This window comes from Lepidothrix coronata, unplaced genomic scaffold (assembly GCF_001604755.1).
Source record: "Lepidothrix coronata isolate B3197 unplaced genomic scaffold, Lepidothrix_coronata-1.0 Scaffold21, whole genome shotgun sequence".
Classification (NCBI taxonomy): Eukaryota; Metazoa; Chordata; class Aves; order Passeriformes; family Pipridae; genus Lepidothrix; species Lepidothrix coronata.
The window spans coordinates 7,602,617-7,620,751 of record NW_016690201.1 but is presented as its reverse complement, the minus strand read 5'-3'; the positions used below and the strand labels follow the sequence as shown (position 1 = coordinate 7,620,751).

Sequence of the window (18,135 nt, the reverse complement as noted above, 5' to 3'; positions counted from 1 at the left end):
CGTAATTGGAACACTTTTCTTGAAATTGCTGAGAGTAGAGATTTAAGTTGCTTTTAAGACTAAGATGCTGTCAAACTGCTAAGCTAGTTAACCAAATATATTATCATAAACTCATAGACGCCTTTAGGTTGGGAAAGACCTTTAATATCATCGAGGTCAAGCATTAAGCCAGCACTGCCAAGTCCACCACTAAACTGTGTTCCTCAGTGCCATGTCTTTTAAATACATCCAGGGATGGCGGCTCCACCACTTTCCTGGGCAGCCTATTCCAATGCTTGACAACCCTTTCCAGGAAGAAATTTTCCCTAATATCCAATCTAAACTTTCCCTGGTGCAATTAGAGGCCATTTCCTTGTATCTTCTTGCTTGTTACCTGGGAGAAGTTCAGGGGCATAATCACTGCCCTGGTCCTGCTGGCCACACTATTTCTGATACAGGCCAGGATGCCCTTGGCATTTTTGCCCACCTGGGCACACACACTGGATCATGTTCAGCTGCTGTCGACCAGCACTCCCAGGTCCATTTCTATCAAGCATCTTTCCAGCCACTCTTCCCTCAGCCTGTAGCATTGCCTGGGGTTGTTGTGACTCAAGAGCAGGACCTGGCACTTGGTCTTGTTGAACCTCATACCATTGTTCTCAGCCACTGGATCCAGCCTGTCCAGATCCCTCTGCAGAGCCTTCCTTCCCTCCAGCAGATCAACACTCCCACCCAACTTGGTGTTCTCTGCAAACTGCCTGAGGGTGCACTGAGGGTACATCCCCTCATCTGTATCACTGATAAAGACATTAAGCATTACTGACCCCAATGCTGAGCCACTTGTGAAGGGCTGGATTTAAGTCCACTCACCACCACTCTCTCCAGTCAGTGAACAGTCCACCTGTCCAAGCCATGGGCAGCCAGTTTCTCTATGAGAACCCTTTGGCAAATGGTGTCAAAGGACTTCCTAAAGTCCAGGCAGACAATATCAACAGCCTTTCCTTCAAGCAGGACCTCCCTTTCGTGAACACATGTTAGCTGGGTCTGTTCCCCTGCTTTCCCTGCCTATGCCACATGAAGGCACTCACTACTGGAAACCTCCCATTTTAGTCCTGTACTGGATGAATTTTTTCTATCTCTAAGTATATTCTAAATACTTCTAAGGAAACCTAGAAAGCATACCATAGTTCTAGGGACTGTGCCTTTTCAAAGACATGAAAGCATGAAGTTAAACTACTAGTTCTTTGTGCTCCCTTAACTTACATGTTGTTCAGACTATGTACATTAAGTTTCTTTCAAATATCCTGGATTGGTGGACAGATGGATGGATGGATAGATGGTTGTGGATACAAATATGTGTTTACAGGATCATAGTCAATATCTGTGGTCATGATCATAATACTATTTCACATTTGTATGTTATCTACACCTGATTCTATTTTACACAGAGGCAAAACATTAATAAGCAAAACTCAGAAAAATAGTCCTCAGTTTGTTTCTTTATGTATATGAGAATATGTTATTATTCTCATATACATAATAATATTGAGAATATTTCCTCAAATTAAAGAAATACTTGAAGTCTGTTTAATAGTAAAATTTACACTGGTAAAGCTACAGGGGTGACAGAGGTTCTGTTGAGCATTTCCACATAAGGGAGAGCTTGAGCCAATTAATTTCCATCATTACAGGTACTAAGATTCTGTCTCATTAGGCCTGCCCTCCTCTTTATCTTCTTTATATACTTTAAATGGTTATACCTAATTGATGACTGTCCTTCTTTCTTCACAAACCAGAAAATCCTGAAGTTATATTTAAATGTGAAATGAGGGGATGAATAATCTCTTTCAGAATGGTTGATCTGTAGCAGTCAGACTCAAAAACTGTTTATTTGACTTCTCTAGAAATGGGAAGTTTTGAGTTCTATATAACAATAAAATAAAATTCATGGATGTTCCCAGAAGGTCAATAGTGGCATGAGTAGTGGCATGAGAATACAGATGCTGTCACCAGGTGCTCCAAGTGACATGGATATCAGAGCTCTGGACCCCTGCTCCAGTGAAGGCAAATTTAAATCTGAGTTTCATAGGTGTTGATCCATGTTGCTTCTTTTGTTGACTATTTCTCTTTTCTTGATTAATTTTATGTATGAAACGGATCTTGACTCACAGTAAAAGTCCAAAAATCATGAATGAAAAAAAGGTGAGGATAGGAGTTTCCTAGATTATCAAGCTATAATATCATTTATTATTTGCGGTCTGGGAATGTAATACCTTATCACTGACTTTAATCACATGAGTATTAGTAATTCATTTCCTAAAAAAATAAAATTCCTCACTTGCAGGGAGTTTTGAAGTGGCTGTATATAATCAAAGAGCAGTAATGTATCTTTAGGAAAGCAAATCATCCTGGAAAGTACATACTAAATGACAAGAGTATTATAAGAATAGTAACTGTATGATTCTGTCTTTAACAATCTAAGGAAATAGCATGTGACTAGATGAGATCAGGACAGTAGTTAAAAGGCCCAAGGTTCTAGGAAGTGACTTTATCTTTGTGGATTTTTGTCTGAATTCAGAGTTGGCTGAATGAATGTAGAAATATGCAGTCAGAAACCACACTGCAGCTGCTCTGTTTAGGGGACTCAAGAGCATATTTTTTCTGACTTTAAGTAGGCAGTAAATTATTTTCAATAATTCCATCTCCCATTGCTTCCGTAAGTAGTAGAGGAGAAATTTGTAGTTGTTTGATCAATTTTTACCTGCTTAGGTAAGTCATTGATCCCTGACCTGTGCTACATGGCTTTTTTTGTCAAATACAAAAGTAAAGTGGACTTGAACATCTTTGTGGTGGTAGTGTTTAGACATCCATGAATTTACAGCTAAACAGAAATGTCTCTTTACCACAGAGGCACACTTTTTAATTGTTGAATATGGTAGAGGTCAGAGAAGGGTAGTTTTATGGCTGCTATAAACTCTTTTTTTGGTGAGGTTCCAGTTGCACATGTGTGCTTATGCTACTAGTTTTGTTCTAGAGTATTTTAATAAAGTTATTGATGTTAAGGTTATGATGCCATAAAATTATTTCTTAGAAGAGACTTTTGGACCGTTTCTATCATTTTGGGCCATGAAAATAAAGCAGAAAGTTATAAAATGAAAAATATTTACTTGTTTGAGGACTGGTATGTATCAGTCTTGCTGCCTGTTGATATGTGCTTTGTTGTCTTACCACAGCCAGCTTTCCTAAAATATGGACTGTATTCTGCTACAAAGAAGTTACTTGGTATGAATAAAAAGAAAGGGCTATAATGATTACAACATGGTCTTTAACCTGGAAGGATAACTAATGGACGTAGAATGGAGTGGAATTTTCTTTCACATTTATTTTTAAAACGCTTCAAAGTGCATTAGAATAATGAGCTAGTTACTGGTAATGGAATGAGAATAAACAAGGCTGTTTTTATGGTATGGCAAATTAGATGTCAATTATGTGGCAAAGCAGCACTGAAGGATGTAGCAGACTGGGAACTAAGCTTAGTGTTAATTGATTATGAAATCATTGGATAGCCTTCTGTTTTATTGAAATGATTCTGAGAGTGCATCATAAACTTAAAATCCATTATAGGAGAACCACTGCATTCTGTACTGAGGGGAATATGAGTAGTGGGCCAACTTCTGACAACAGTGAAAGACTTACTTCCATTTTTGCAGCTGTTTTGCATAAAGTGATTAGAGGGTCGTGCATTTTTCTGACTGTAACTACAAGTACAGTTTGGACCTACGTCCTTTTAGTTTTACAACATGAATATCTTTGTTTCAGCTGTTGGTATAACTAGTTAAATGACACATGTGCTCTTAATCTTTTATTTATATATAATTTGCTTCCTTAAATTAGAGGTAAGTGTGCCAAGTGCTTGTACTTGTAGAGGCAGGATGATACAGCATTAGCTGATTAATACTGTCTAGCCTCTGTGCAAGGTGACAGCTCCCAGTTTCTTTTGAATTTGGAGAACCCTGCACTTTTTGGTCTGTTTTTATACCCCCTCCCAAGGTTTTTGCCTTTGGTCTCTGTGGCAGAGCACCAGATGGCAAGACGTGCCACTGGCAACCTAATGTACCTTTGGATGTTTCAATATCTGTTCCAAGGCCAAATTTGGTGCCTGCTTTCCCAGGCTGCCTACTCCTTTTTTGTACTGTGTTTTGGTGGGTCTTGCTTTGTCCTTGGCTCCAGTTCAGCCTCCTGAAGTAGCTGCACCTTTTCATATCAAAGGTAGGACGATTGCCATAAATTCATAACACTTAAGTTCTAAGTGGTTTGTAACCTTCTAACAGCTTTCTGTCTTGCTGCTCTTAGTGCAGGAGTCACTGCCTTTTGCTCACGGAAGGTCTAGGCAGTTTGGCAGCCATAGCTGTTTTGGCTGCCTCTCTTCTGCCTTGCACACTTCTCTTTTTGCTGCTTTTCACCTTCTTCTCCTAAGGGCAGGAGCCCTAGGTCTGTGGAGAAGTCAGAATGTAAAGATAAAAGGAAGATGAAATGGGGAAACAGAGTAGTCTGAAGTGCAAAAAGCATGAAGGGGCAGACAATAAATCTGCAGCGCAGGTTGGGGAAGACATAGTTGAATTATGTGGCCATTCAGGAGAGCTGCACGGTTGTGCTCTGAGCAGTCAGAGTTTTGCTCTCTCAAGTGACCTTTATCATTCATTTTTACTTCTTTTTGAGAACAAATGTTGTCCTAGACACTAGGGATAACGTCCATTTTGCTGGGATGTATCAAGAAGTTTCAAGTTCCGCTCAGGCAGCTGCTGGAGATTGGCAGAAGGGATCTCACTGACCAACTTTCTTTCTTTCTTTCTTTTCTTCAAGTTCTTAGAAAAAAAAAAAAAACAACCACTAGAAAATTTTGTCTGCCATAATTCCACTGAATAATGTTACCTTTGCATGTAACTTGTACTGAACAATAAGACTTCTGGTTATGGGATGAGGTGGAAGGCAACTGAGCCAGTCTGGCATTATTTGGTCACTAGTGCATATAAGTACTGTTCTAGTGCCACTTCTACATAGGTACCATACATATCTTTAATGGTATTTAATTGAGATTAAAGAAGCTGTTGGAGTGGATGCTGTGAATGCATATTAGGAATATTACTTAAAATTGTAAGCCTTGATATGATAAACCATAACAAGTCTGAAGGACTCATAATGGCTTATCTTGTCAATAAAATGCACTTAAAAATCCCCAAGTGATTAGAAGGAGCCATTTCAGTCTATTATATCAACTGTTATATGCTGAGAGCTTGAGAGATTTATTTTTCTTTTCCATTCTCTGTTTAAAAAAAAAAGAAAAGAGGAAATTAAATCATAATAAGCTATGTTCAAATAGAATCAAGGTACTAAAATAAACCCACAGAAGGAGATTTACAAATTAAGGAAGGCAGTGAAAAGTTCTTTCGAAGCAAAGAATACTCTCATATTACACTTGGCCTCTCATTTTTGAGCACCACAGGATGTTTAATGGGTGGAGTGTGTGCTTGCACCAGTGCTGTTCCCGTTGAACTGTTGAGAAGTGTGAATTTAACATATTGTGTCATGAAATCAGAATAATTTTGGCCCTCGTGCCAATGATAACCTCCAGCACTTGCACATAGGGAAAACTGAATTGCCTTTACTACTCCGTGTGGTAGTAAATGCTCAGCAAGAGCAGTAGAAGAAGAGGGTGACAGTGTTTTCCTGTTCCAGTACTTTTCCTGACTACTTTTTCCAGGCATCTTCTTCAGGGACGGGCAAAGGGTAACGGCATAGCCCCCAAACTCTTGAGGGTGAGAGGGGCCCTGATGTTTGTTGATATCACAATGGCAGCTTCAACCACGGGCAACTGCTCTAAAGCTGCTGTTTGGGGGTAGGTTTCTATCCTGGAGATGGTCCGTCAGACTGTGTTTTCCCCTCGTGTTACTCTGCCTGTTGTCTGTTTGGTTCTTTTCACCTTGACTGGCCTGCGAGGCTCACGCACATTCAGCAGGCTTTTGGAGGTAGCAGGAGGGGCTGCCATAACAAATGTCCTTTGGTGAGAGGGAGGAGCTAAGTTTGGAGGTGGTTACTGCCCTGGTCCAGTGTGCATTTTAGCCAGGGGAAAATCTTGCTTGTTAATTTTACACAGCTGAGTCAGGAAAGTTTGGAATTGTTTTCTTCTAATAATAAATAAAGGTATGTTTTCCTGCTGCAAGGAAAGGTAACTGTCCTCTAAAAAGTGGGCTTTACTCTTTCCCAATAAATTCTTTAACTGTACTAATATCCCACGATTTTGGCTCTTTTGCTATCACCAAAATTCATGCAGCAGTGAGGAGCCAGCCTGGATCCCTTATATCGCCTATTTGCGGGCTCTGAACTGGATTACGTAGCCAATCTGTAGCATTTCAAACAGATCTGAGCTGGCTCTCTGGGGCCAGCTTTGCATATGGGTCTGGTACGGTCTTAAAATAGCCCCTGGGGGCAGATTGCTGGTGAAATTGGTGTCGCGGCTCCCCGGGCTGGTGAAGCAGTCAGAGGGAGAGGCGAGGGCTGCTGAGCAGCTCAGTGTCCTGCTCTCGGCTGCCAAGCTTAACCTCTGCGGCGCCCACGTTTCAGCTGTTTAATGTCTGAATAGACGGAGAGTATTCTGGGAAAGTGGATTTTTCTCTCTCACCAGTATCCCTGCTATCTCACTCTCAGATATTACGTCTTACATTTAATGCAGTCTTTCCAAACAGTCCAGCTTCGTGTTCTCAAAGCCTGAGTCATTCCTGTTCCTGCCCGTATGGAATTAACCTGTTCGTTCCTGTGCCCCGTTCACAAGCTCAGGGTACCCCTGGGATGGGGATGCGTGGGGCTGCTTTTGGGGGATTCTTCAGCGCCGCTGCTGGCAGACAGGCAGGAGAAAGAAAACAGACAGGTTCAGGAGGTGGGGGAAAATGAGCTGGTGGGAGCCAGGGGAGAGAAGCAGTGGCAAGTAAACGCAGCTGAACAAGAGGAAAACGATGTTTATGTGTGCTTATTTAAGGTTTGCAGTGGGGATAAATGCAAGTCTGTCAGGACAGTTTCTCTTCTCACAGTGCTGTGAACCCTTTGTCTATTTACATGCTGTTATCTGTGAGCAAGAAATTTGGCATTATGCAATTTTCTTTTTGACTGAAATACATTCAGTGAGATTTGGCAGAGAGAAATTTAACTGGTTGATGAGAGCCCGAGTTTGAGGCTCAGCTGGAATAAGAAGCCAAAATACACACATTCCCATCCGTACATGTACATGTATGTATGTACATGTGTGCGTGCTGTCTTGTTACCCAAGAGAGCATGCTGCTAATTGGATGACCACTTGGCAGGAACAACAATTTAATAGCGACTTAAAAACATACATTGGATTAAAAAAGGAGATGGCACCCTAAGAAACACCCAGAGATTACATATCAGTGCCATCTCAAATTATCAAAGCTTGGGAAACCGTGGACGTGGAAATACAGCCTCTGTGTTGCCACCAGACACCTGACTGCGCGTTCTGGAGCAATATTCCAAGATTCATTTTTCATTTTCTCTGATGTCTTGTTGGGAAGGGAGACATGTAGTTGAACAAACTGATCAATAAAAGAACAAATAAGGAACAAATGCTACGAATATTCAAGATAAGGTTTTTACTTGAAAATCACAGGCAGCTTTATTGTGCAAAAATCTCTGAACAGAACATTTTTAAATCTATTGATATTTTTACAGTAATATTCGTTTGACAGGCTTATGTTTCAGGCAGGCAGAAGGAAAAAATAATATTTAACAAGCCCCTACAAATACTAAGATGCAGCAGAAAATGAGTTGAGAAAATAGACCGGGAATAAAAGCAAATCAGCAAATAAACCTGAACAAACATACCATAAATAAAAGTACTGTTTGGAGTTTTACAGTTTTAAAATCTGATATTATGCCTAGATTTTAATATGTTGAACTAGGAATGTTAAAGTAATTATGAACATTTAAAAGATTTATAACAATGGCTAAATTGCATCTTTTCAAATGATCATAACAAATTCTTTGGGTATGCAGAGAAAGACATTTATAATATTTTACAGTTTTTAAATACCTCAGCTTTGTGTCCCTTAGGAACCTCAGAATAACATTATGAGGGAGAGAAAAATGAGAGGGGCATATTTACAAGTATTTGTAAGGTGATAAAATACAGTCATTTAAGACAGACTGCTTAAATACATCATCGACATTCATCATACGTGTCTGCATGTGTGTATGTCACGCGGTTTATCTGGCATGTAGTCCTGTCTTACTGCAGTTTGCAGAAATATTCGTGACTCAGTGTGACTTAGGCATTCTCCTCCATAAAATTGTTCTTTAATAGATGATTTGTGTTATTTACTGAGGAGCAATACTTACAGAGCAGTGCCAGGATCGGTAAATTAGTGTTTGCTTTGTTTTGCTTTATGCTTTGAACTAAAAACAGGTGAAGCTGGGATAAGTTTGTTTGTGAAAGCTTGGTGAATACTAATGAGAAGAAAAATCATCCCAGTCAAACTGAATAAATTCTGTAGAGAGTATGAAGGATTTTCAGCGATCCATATTGTCCTTGGACTTGGCTGTTGCGTTGTACTTTAAATGGAATTGATTGTGTGGTTGTAATGAAAGTAACAGATTGATTTCTATACAGAGTTACACAGAGTAAATAGAAAAATGTTCTTGTCTTGACCTGCATTCGTAAACTAAAAATCGGTGGCTTTTGACCTAATCCTTAATAAAACATGTAAATGTAATATAGGAAATAAGAAGGTTTCTTTAATTCTTAGAAAATCTACTGTTTATTGAGTTTTGTGGGTGTGCTTCCTTGGATTTTAATTGATTTTGTTTTGGAATTCTGATAAATATAATGCATTTTCTCTTTGTGAAACTTGTACTTTTTGCTGTTTACATCTCTTGGGAAGATGTATTTAACTATTTTCTTTCTTATTATTCCTTTTGCCTTGACTACATAACATTTTCCTTTACCTAGGTAGAATATTTATGATTTTTAGTACCTTCACTGTTGAACAGTGTTAGCACAGGATCCTTGCAAGCGTGTGACCTATACACTTTTGGGTTGCTGCTGCATGCACTTGCATAGATTATTTCCAAAAGACAGTGTTTTCTGAAATGAATATGCAGATTATTAGCTTTATGTTGTAATAAAAGGAGGAAAGCTGTTGACTGAAATAAGGTGCAGCATTCTTTCTGTTTGAATGAACCCCCAAAAATATTTACATTATTGCAATTATTATCTTAGTAAAAGGTCACAGAGATTTTTATGAACAGCGTTTATTATTCTTTTTCTTTTGCACGCGTGAGATTGTGGTTCAGGGCCCAGTGAAATGAACAGTCCAGCTGGTAAATTCTCTCATTGAGCTGTAAACTAGGACTACAATAAGCAAGATCAGAGTTGCTGCATTCATCAGTTTCTCGGTGAATTTTGTGACTTTATTTTTGGTGCTTAGAGTTTAATTTCTCGCTGAAGTAGAGCAGCACATTGTCAGGACACGCAAACAAGAAGACCAAAACAATAGAAACCCTAATGCACCGACGGCCACCGCTACTCCATTGTAGCTTCCAAAGGCACTCTATTCTTCCCAGCCCACTTGATATCCTGCAGGTTGTGGCAGTACAATTCACAGGAAAAGCTTAGACATTGAGCTTGCACGCTTCTTGACTCCATTTTAAACCCTTTGTTCACACCGGGGTGGCATTTTTTCACACCACATGTGGCAGCTTTGACTCCTATCCAGCTTGTCGTATAGAATCAAAGTCTGTGATTTCTTACATTCCCACTGTTGTCTCCTGAGCTGCTGTGTTCTTTGTAGCTCCCAAAATATTACAAATCTTAATTTCAGTTGCAGGTTTTTAAAGATTTATAGGGTATGGGATGAGACAACTATACCTGCACACTTAGTTTTGGTTAAAATCAAAGCTGTTTGCAAGGGACACGAAGAGCTCTTTTGCCCTGCCTTTTCTCTCTTAAAAAAACCTCAACACTGGCTGTTAAAAATGATGTGGTGAATTTTTTATGAGTCAGCCTGATGTAAGTTTTACAGAAAAGAATGAAAATAATGTGTAATACTATATATTTTTAGATTTGTAAATTACATGCGTGCTCACCGTTTGATTCAGTATTAAAACATTGTTCATCTTAAGAGATTCTTTTGTTGCATGCAGGCATCATCTGACGTGCTTTCTTTTCCCTACTTTTCCAAAGGCAACCTTCCTCTGCACTTTTACTGAAAGTTTTATGCATGTCAATAGTAAATTTTAATTCAAACTAATTTTAAAGAGAACAAAACCAGTCTACCAATATGAATGCCCCTAAAATATATATATGCTGTTTAAAAGTTTATAACAGAAGATATATTACTTAAATTAATGTCATTTAGAGTAGCTAAAATGCCATTTGACTCCTTAAACAAATGCTAAAGTGTATTATTTCTTGCTAAGAAACTTTACGATGGATTGCAAGTGCAGTGTGTCATGGCAACAAAAATATTTGGATAAAAATTGTCACAGGAATTAATGGAACTTGTACTTTACACTTTTAAATATATTTTTTAAATTATCAATGAAAGCTAAATGGTTGTATGATTTGAAAGAACGTTCTCACTCCTATATATATTTATAAATCTGTACGTTCATTGTTACTGCTTCACTCAGCTGAAGATAATAGAATAATTTCTCCTTGGCACATATGTTAGGCTGTGCATTGACATGACACCCTAATAAATATTTTGACTCAAGAGCTGTTGTTTGTTGCTGTTTGTCAGGTGGTTAGAACGGTCTTTTGGCTGCTGCTCCCTTTGCGAACTAAAATATTAAAATGTATGCTTTCACTCTGGCAGTTTTCTTTTTGTACTTCGTGTGTTTTCTGACTGCTCATTCTTTCTTTAAAATATAGTACTGTGGTGTGCTTAATGCATCCTGCTTATCCACTGAAATACACTTAATTGCTTATGGTGTTTATGAAACACTTAATATTGGTTTTATGTTTGCTTTTAAGAATGGTATGAAATCATATTATGTAAGAGAATAGTTCGGTAACAGCCTCTAGAGAGACAAAATTTCAGTGTTCTTTTCCTGCTTTAGAAAATATAATAATAATTTCACATGCTGATTTTTATGCCATTTCTTTGCTATTTTGTTTATGGAACATTTGATCTTAAGTTGTTGAATCATCTTAGCTGGTCTGATATATAGCAGCACAGAATAACAGAAAGTCTGTTCCAATTAATCTTTATTTTATATTTCAGTCCAAAATCTCAAAGTTATAAACTAAGCCCCAGTAATAATTCATTTTCAGTTAGAAGCACAGTTTTATTAACTCTGACTGCTAAGCAGTTTTGTTTTTTTTTAATTAAAAAATCCAAAATATATGAAAGCAAACATGTAACTCACAGTTGTTTGATTTTTTTGTGATTTTTCAAACAAGATGAAGATTAGAATAATACATTTAGAATATGTATCTCAAAATAGTTTTATTTTACATACTAAATTATAGAAAATTTATAGAAATGTTCTTTGAGAAGATCAGTGATTAATACAATTGCATTAAAATGGAATTTTTAAAAGTTACCTATTACTTTAAAAAGTAGTCAGTCTAAAAGAACATTTCTAAAGAGAAAATGAGATACTGTTTTGTTGGGGTTTTTTGCCAAGCACCTTAGCAGTTTTTTCAGTTTAACTAGCTACACATGTCCAGGCATTCTGAATGCAATTTTAGATCATAAAAAAAATAGTTGCTATATGAAACTGAAAGTCTAAAAGATGAAACCTTTCCGAATGTAATACAGTAATTTGTGCTAGGCAATTATTTTCCAAAGCACGCTATAAGGAAACAAACATATAAAATACTCATGCAAGCTTACTCACTTACTGTTTAAATATTAAAATAGTGACTCAGAAAAGCAATGTACACACACTTAGCACAAAGTTATTTTACTATCACAGTTATCTACATCTAAACTTGACATCATACAGCATTTTTAGAAGACTCAAGTATTAATTTCTCGGAAGCAAGACAAGTTCAGTAAGTGTATTAAAATTAGTTTACCTACTTCCACAGCGCATTAATACTGAAGAAAAGGCATGATCTTATTTCATTTAAGTGTCATGAAGCAGAAATATAGAATAAGCATTTGTCAATATCCATTCCAAAAAATCCCAACTTTTATTTCTCCGCATTTCTTACTTTTCCCCATGTTTCTTCAGACCCTCTTCAGGTTAACATTTCTTCTATTTCCAGAAAAGAGAAGGGATGGGGGGAAACCCCAACAACAAAACCCCACAAACAATCAGCAAAAGCATAATTGGTTTATATTGCCTTTCAGCTCGTGGCCTGTCCTTGTATTATTAAATCAGATCATACATACTCCCCTAAAATTCAGCTTGGAGTAATCCTCTGCTACTTAGGGCTGGATGAAAAGAGTACTCATTGTGAATTATGTTTCATCTGTCACAATAACCTTCTTTATTCTTTAGTGCACCTCCCCTTTGCCTGCGGCAATTAGAGAAAATAGGTATGCCTTGAAGTATGAGATAGTGGTATCTCAAAAATATATATACTGATGTCATATACAGACAACGCTGGGTAAGCAACACCCTGAAGAATATATAAGCCCTTTTTGATGCAATCCGGATTTTATTAGGACAGAGTAGAGGCAGGCACATTTTACGATGAGTAGGTGCTGATGGCTTTCACTAGATTATTGTTTTTTTGACAGGCAGTGATCAGAGAGTTTACCATTCTGTTAAAAGAAGAGTAAAAACTTGCTTACCGACTGATTTCAAGAATGTATCATTTTCCATGTTAGCTACAATTCCGGGTTTTTTTAATTTGAAGGTGTTAGAGCATCTTTTTCTTCACTCCCCCCTGAAATTCTTAGAGTTCTGTTCAACTCTTCGACTGAACACTTCAGCTACATTTTCTCAGTGGTTTAGCATGATTTTCATTACTTCTTGCAATGGTGTCGACATTCATCGGTATATTTTTTTTAATTAAATGCATATTAAAAAAGTAAGCTGACCAGTGAATATCAGAAAGGTTTATGCAATAGTACAGAAGAGCAAAAAGTGCTTTCAAGGTCCCATGTTACTAGGTGTTAATTTTCTGAATTATTTGTCTTTCTATATCAAGAGAAAAAAAAGAATATTCTTTTAGAGATTTAGCCACCACTGTCAGGTTATTTTATCTATTACAATATCTATCTTTTCTTAACACTGTCTGCTTTATTCTATTTAACAACAACAACAAGAAAAGCTGTATTTGTTGGATTTTTTACTTTTTGAATTTATCTTGGAAGCTTTCCAAGTTCACTTTTCTTCCCCCTCACCCCCCTGTTATTTTTAAAGCCTTATGGCAGCAAACGTCCAGTCAGTATCTTGTTTTGAAATGATTCTGGGCTATTCATACCGATTCAAAATCAGCCACCCTTGCACTTTAAGAGGGCTGATGTTCAACTGGGAATGACTAAAAGAGAAAGCACCTTTAAAAAAAAAAAAAATTAAGTGCTAAATCAAGCACATTACAACAAAGAGATTCTGTTGTGAGGCTGGTCTAACATTAGGACACCGTTATTAAAGTTCCTAAGAAATTACTATACTACAAAAAACCAATAATACTTGTGAATAAAGGAAGAGAGTTTGGCCCACTGCACAGGTTTGGGCACAAAAGTGCTTGCTAAGCTATCTATTTCACACATGCAACGACAGAAGGTTCGATATTCATTCGATCGATGACTGAAAAGGCACAATGGCAAAATCGGACGGACTTCTTTTCAAATACAGATCTCCGATGTCCCCCTACAGTCTGCAGTCGCACGGCTGGTGGTGTGGCACAGACGGAGCAAGGGTTACATCAAGGCTGTTCTCTGGACCGTGCAAACAGTCTAGACCAATGACCTGCAGCATCGTGCCCTTTGAAGAAGAGGCAAGTTCAGTCACGACGAAGAAAAATCAAGGCGTACCCCTTTTAACAATAGGGAGCAGCTCGTGGCTGCAAAGAGGTAAGCAGGGGTAAGCAAAAAAGGCATCTGCTTCCATGGTTACAGGCCAAGCATGGGAACCTTGCTTTTGAAGAGGGACGGTTCTCAGGCTCCCTCACAGGCTATGTCATGCATTATAAGCAAAGGCAGGTTGAGCTGAAATCCGCAGAGTTATTTCAGAGTAAAATGATACGCGAGCACATGGCTGTTAGCAAAAAAAAAGTCACATGACTGTTTAGAAGCAGCCTTGCACAGTTTCTGAATTGAGCCTTTCGTTTGGGGCAGTTTCTTCTTCTTTTCTTTTTATATTGTCTTTTTTTTTTTTTCTTTTCTTCGCTTTTTCAGCAAATTAAGAAAACTGCGAGAACGTTTATATAGAACAAACATTTGTTCGATATACAAGATTCTGGCTATTCTCCTCCTCTAAACTGAAAAAAGGTCAAGGGTCAATGTTTTTTCGTGACAGGGCCACAAATCCTTTTGTTAGCGTAGCTTTAGCAAATACCATTTAAAATAAGATTTTGCTTTTCTTTCTAAGTGCATATTATTATAAGTTTGACAGAGTCTGAAAGTAATGAATTTCTGTCTCTCTGCAGTAACTTTTGTATTCCAATATTTTGCCAGCTATTTTTCTTCCTTTTGCTAATTTTCGAGATTTGCACTTCTAGACAGGACAAGTAATAATGCACACAAAAGTCAACACATAATAGTCCTGTCTTCTTTGGGGGGCAAAAAAAGAAATTATCTGCTAACTATAGGTAGTAAAAATGTGATCAGTGACAATATGCCTGTGGTGTAATCATTAACCTTTGAGAATTGTTATGTTTTTACTTAGTCTCTCTTTGCTTTGTTACTCCTTTATCTGCGGCATATTACATTTCCTCTTGAAAAATTAAAATGTGCAGTGTATTTGCTCCGGCATAAGTGTGCCTGCTTTTTCTAATTGTGTTTATTACATCTGTTCTGTGACATTTTAACTGTTTGTGGTAGTTTGTAAATTTTGATGGCTTACTATTTTATTAGAATTTTACTGTTAAAGAGTTTGTTGTAGGACCAGTAGCTTCTGTTGTATACTTATTGTATGTTGTTCTATTACAAGCTCTACAGCATTTGTGTTCTTATTATCAGTATGAAATTAACTTTATTCCAACTATTCCTGTTAAAATGGGGGGTGTGGGGGGGGAAATGTCTAGCGAACTGTTGAACAGAGTTCGAAGTTCCAGAAGCACTAATAATTACACAGGTAATTTCCATCAGTATTTTTTCCTGCTCTTCAATAGCTGCAGGGACCTGTGGTACTTGGTAGAATTTGTATTGCTATTCCTATAAATGTAATTAATATTTATGAGTGTATCAAGGGCAGTATTTTCTCAAGGTGTATTCTGAAGTTTCGTTGATCTGTAGGTTGGTTTGATTCAACTTCAGACTGAGGTCTGTGTATTCGAGATGAAAGTATGTGAACTAACAGTAAGTTGCCTCCAAATAGCAATAGGCTTTTTTGAAAAAATCTTTGGCCTACCCTGCACAGTTATGGGTCAAAATTATCTAAGAAAAAAATGCACAGAAAAGATAAATACGCAATATAAGCAATTAAATATTAATAGCAAAAGTAGAAAGCCCATTATCTTAAAATAGTCGTGATCCGGATTAATTAGATTCATTCTGGGTAATTTATATCCTGCATATTAATTCAGTTTTCAGATTGACACTGACAGGATTGCAAACTGTAACTTTGCTCCAGAAGGTCCATTAACTTGTCCCATCCGCTTAAGATAAGAATTTGTTTGCTGGTCTTTTGTGTAGGCTGCATTGTGGTGTTCCTGCTGAACTAAAGATGCATGTTAATGATGACAAACATGTTCATATGCTGACTGCAGTTTAGAAATTCATACACCATGTAGAAGTGTTGTGCCTTCAGCTTTATTTAGGCTGTGGAGTTCTCTTAATTTTTATTACCTTCAATAGTAAATTAAAGTATTAAGTACTCAAGTCTCACATGTATGGCATAAACAGTGCAAAAGACAGTGCTGCTGTATTTGGTATCCAAGCACTGCTTGAAATTATTCTCATGCTAATAACACATTAGGTTTTAATAAACAAATTTTAAAAAGAGAGAGATTTGGCTACTAGAAGGAAGATTTTTAAAGTAAAAGGCTTCCCTCTTGTCCATTTTAATGTCATTAATAAGAAAATAATTTCTGGATTCACAGCAGTCTGCACAGTGTACCAAGGGGAGGATCTGATATTAATTATGTTCATGATCATTCTTGAAATAATTAGTCTTCTCCTGTAAGGAGCTGAGAGCATTGCAATGAAAGATGTGTAAGGCTTGGTGTTGAAGGGAGTAGTTGTATCTCTATGAGCAATGAAAACATGATTGAGAAACCATTAAGTTTTAGTTCTGTTGTTGCTGTAGGGTGGATTTTACCATGTGTTGTTGTGTTGCCCCAAAGTACACACGCTTCTGTCCCTCTTGTGTCGTCAACACTGAGGTTCTGAAAAAAAAATTGGGTTATACTGAGTTGTTGCTTGAATTATGTGCCAGCTTTGCACCTGGTTCATTCAAGCTAAAGTTCAGGCTGCCAGTTTGAGGCCTTTTACTCCATTTCAACCAGTGATGACTAATAACTGGATATTTCTCTTTACTTTCCCCTTTGAACTATCCATTTAAGTGAAGGAGCAAATAATCTAAGCATTTTATGCCTCTTCTTGAATACCAGGGCTCTAAGGGCCTCAGGAAGCACCACTGTTTTCTAACCTCCATTGTGATACAGAGGCCAATTCAGCTTCTCTGAACCAAGGGACTACATCACTGATTTTGAGAACAGGGAGAAAGAGAGCTTTTTTTAATACTGAAGATGCCTTCTGGATGATGGGGAGTTCTGTGGTTTGCATAGCAAGGTTTATCAGGTGCAATTTCCTTCATAATCGATGCAATTCATGCCCCTGTTGTCTTCAGAATGAAATCCTTTGATTTTACAAGAGAGGTAGACAAAGTTTTAATGCAGTATGCTGGAGGCAAGGTTCACTGTGTCATCAGTTTACTTTACAGGAATTTTGCACTGAATCGCTCCCTTGAATTATGGGAGGTACCAATCTTACCAGCATGATTTTTCTACCCTTTCTTCCCTCCATTTTTCCTTACCTGAAGAAATGCAAGGAGTTACAGAAATCTGTTAAGATAGCTGAACCAATGCAGAACATCTAGCCTATGAAAACTTCAGCAACTGAGAAAAAGGTTTTATTTCACCAAAAGTCTCATAATTTGAGTCACCCAGGTAAGATTCTTCAAAAAAATGTCAACTCTGTCATAGTACACCAAAACAGAACAAAAAAACCCACAATCCTCTTGTTCAGTGAAGATTTGGGTTCTGCAGTTTGGTGCCATCTTTAAGCAATGTATACTCTGGCACTTTATAATGATATGCAGCAATGTTGTAAGCCAGAACTTTAAGGACAGTAGTTTGTTGAGGTGCACATCCTAATAATCTACTGGATAAAGCAAAGGCAGCAAAACCCAGAAGAACCCCAAGGTGTTTAGCCTGGGGATACAGGATGAATTACAGTTGTCTGAAACTTGATGAAAAGACACCTTTTTAACTCAAGGTTTTTAAAAGTACTGCCAGGTTAATCCCCACCAAAAATCCTTTGTTTTTTTGTTTTTTTTTTCTCCAGGATCATCCTTTTCTAGATTTCCTTAATGACAATTAAGGAATATTCAAGCCTGACTGTGGACTTGCTTAGAGCAAGGACTTGGAGCAAAGAATCATCAAAACTTAAAAGTGTGTTGTTTGACTTTTGGTATCGTGTGAAAGTCTATAGGCTTTCCTCCTCAAAAGCAAGAGGCCTGATAGATCAGTTAAGCCAGTAACAGTTGCAGTTGTTTGCTTTTGGTACTGTAGGTGGATTTGTTTGTTATAAACTTGGGAATGACTAACTGCATCAACTTCGATTTAAGATACTAAACAAATTAAGTCTCTCTGGCTCTTGAATATTCTTCTTAGTCTATAATCCCCACCACAAAAAACCTTAGACAGTCTGATTAAATTGCCTCTTATTGAAGTCTCCTTCCAAATGCATTGAAAATAAATAACAGATGCAGCATGCACTCTGAGTCAAATGACCAGAAAGGCAC

At 37.6% G+C, this 18,135-nt stretch overlaps 1 protein-coding gene across 10 annotated transcripts in view; it reads left to right on the top strand.

Annotated features, from left to right (window-relative positions):
* The window catches only part of LOC108493986, a 288,034-nt gene that overhangs the window by 127,171 nt on the left and 142,728 nt on the right, over positions 1 to 18,135 (top strand). The window contains exon 1 of one of the 10 annotated variants that reach the window (XR_001873686.1): positions 13,763 to 14,021. The exons of the other annotated variants lie outside the window; for them this stretch is intronic. The gene's annotated coding sequence lies outside the window, so the exon portion shown is untranslated. Of the gene's footprint in view, positions 1 to 13,762; positions 14,022 to 18,135 lie in introns of those variants that run through there. 10 annotated transcript variants of the gene reach the window in all.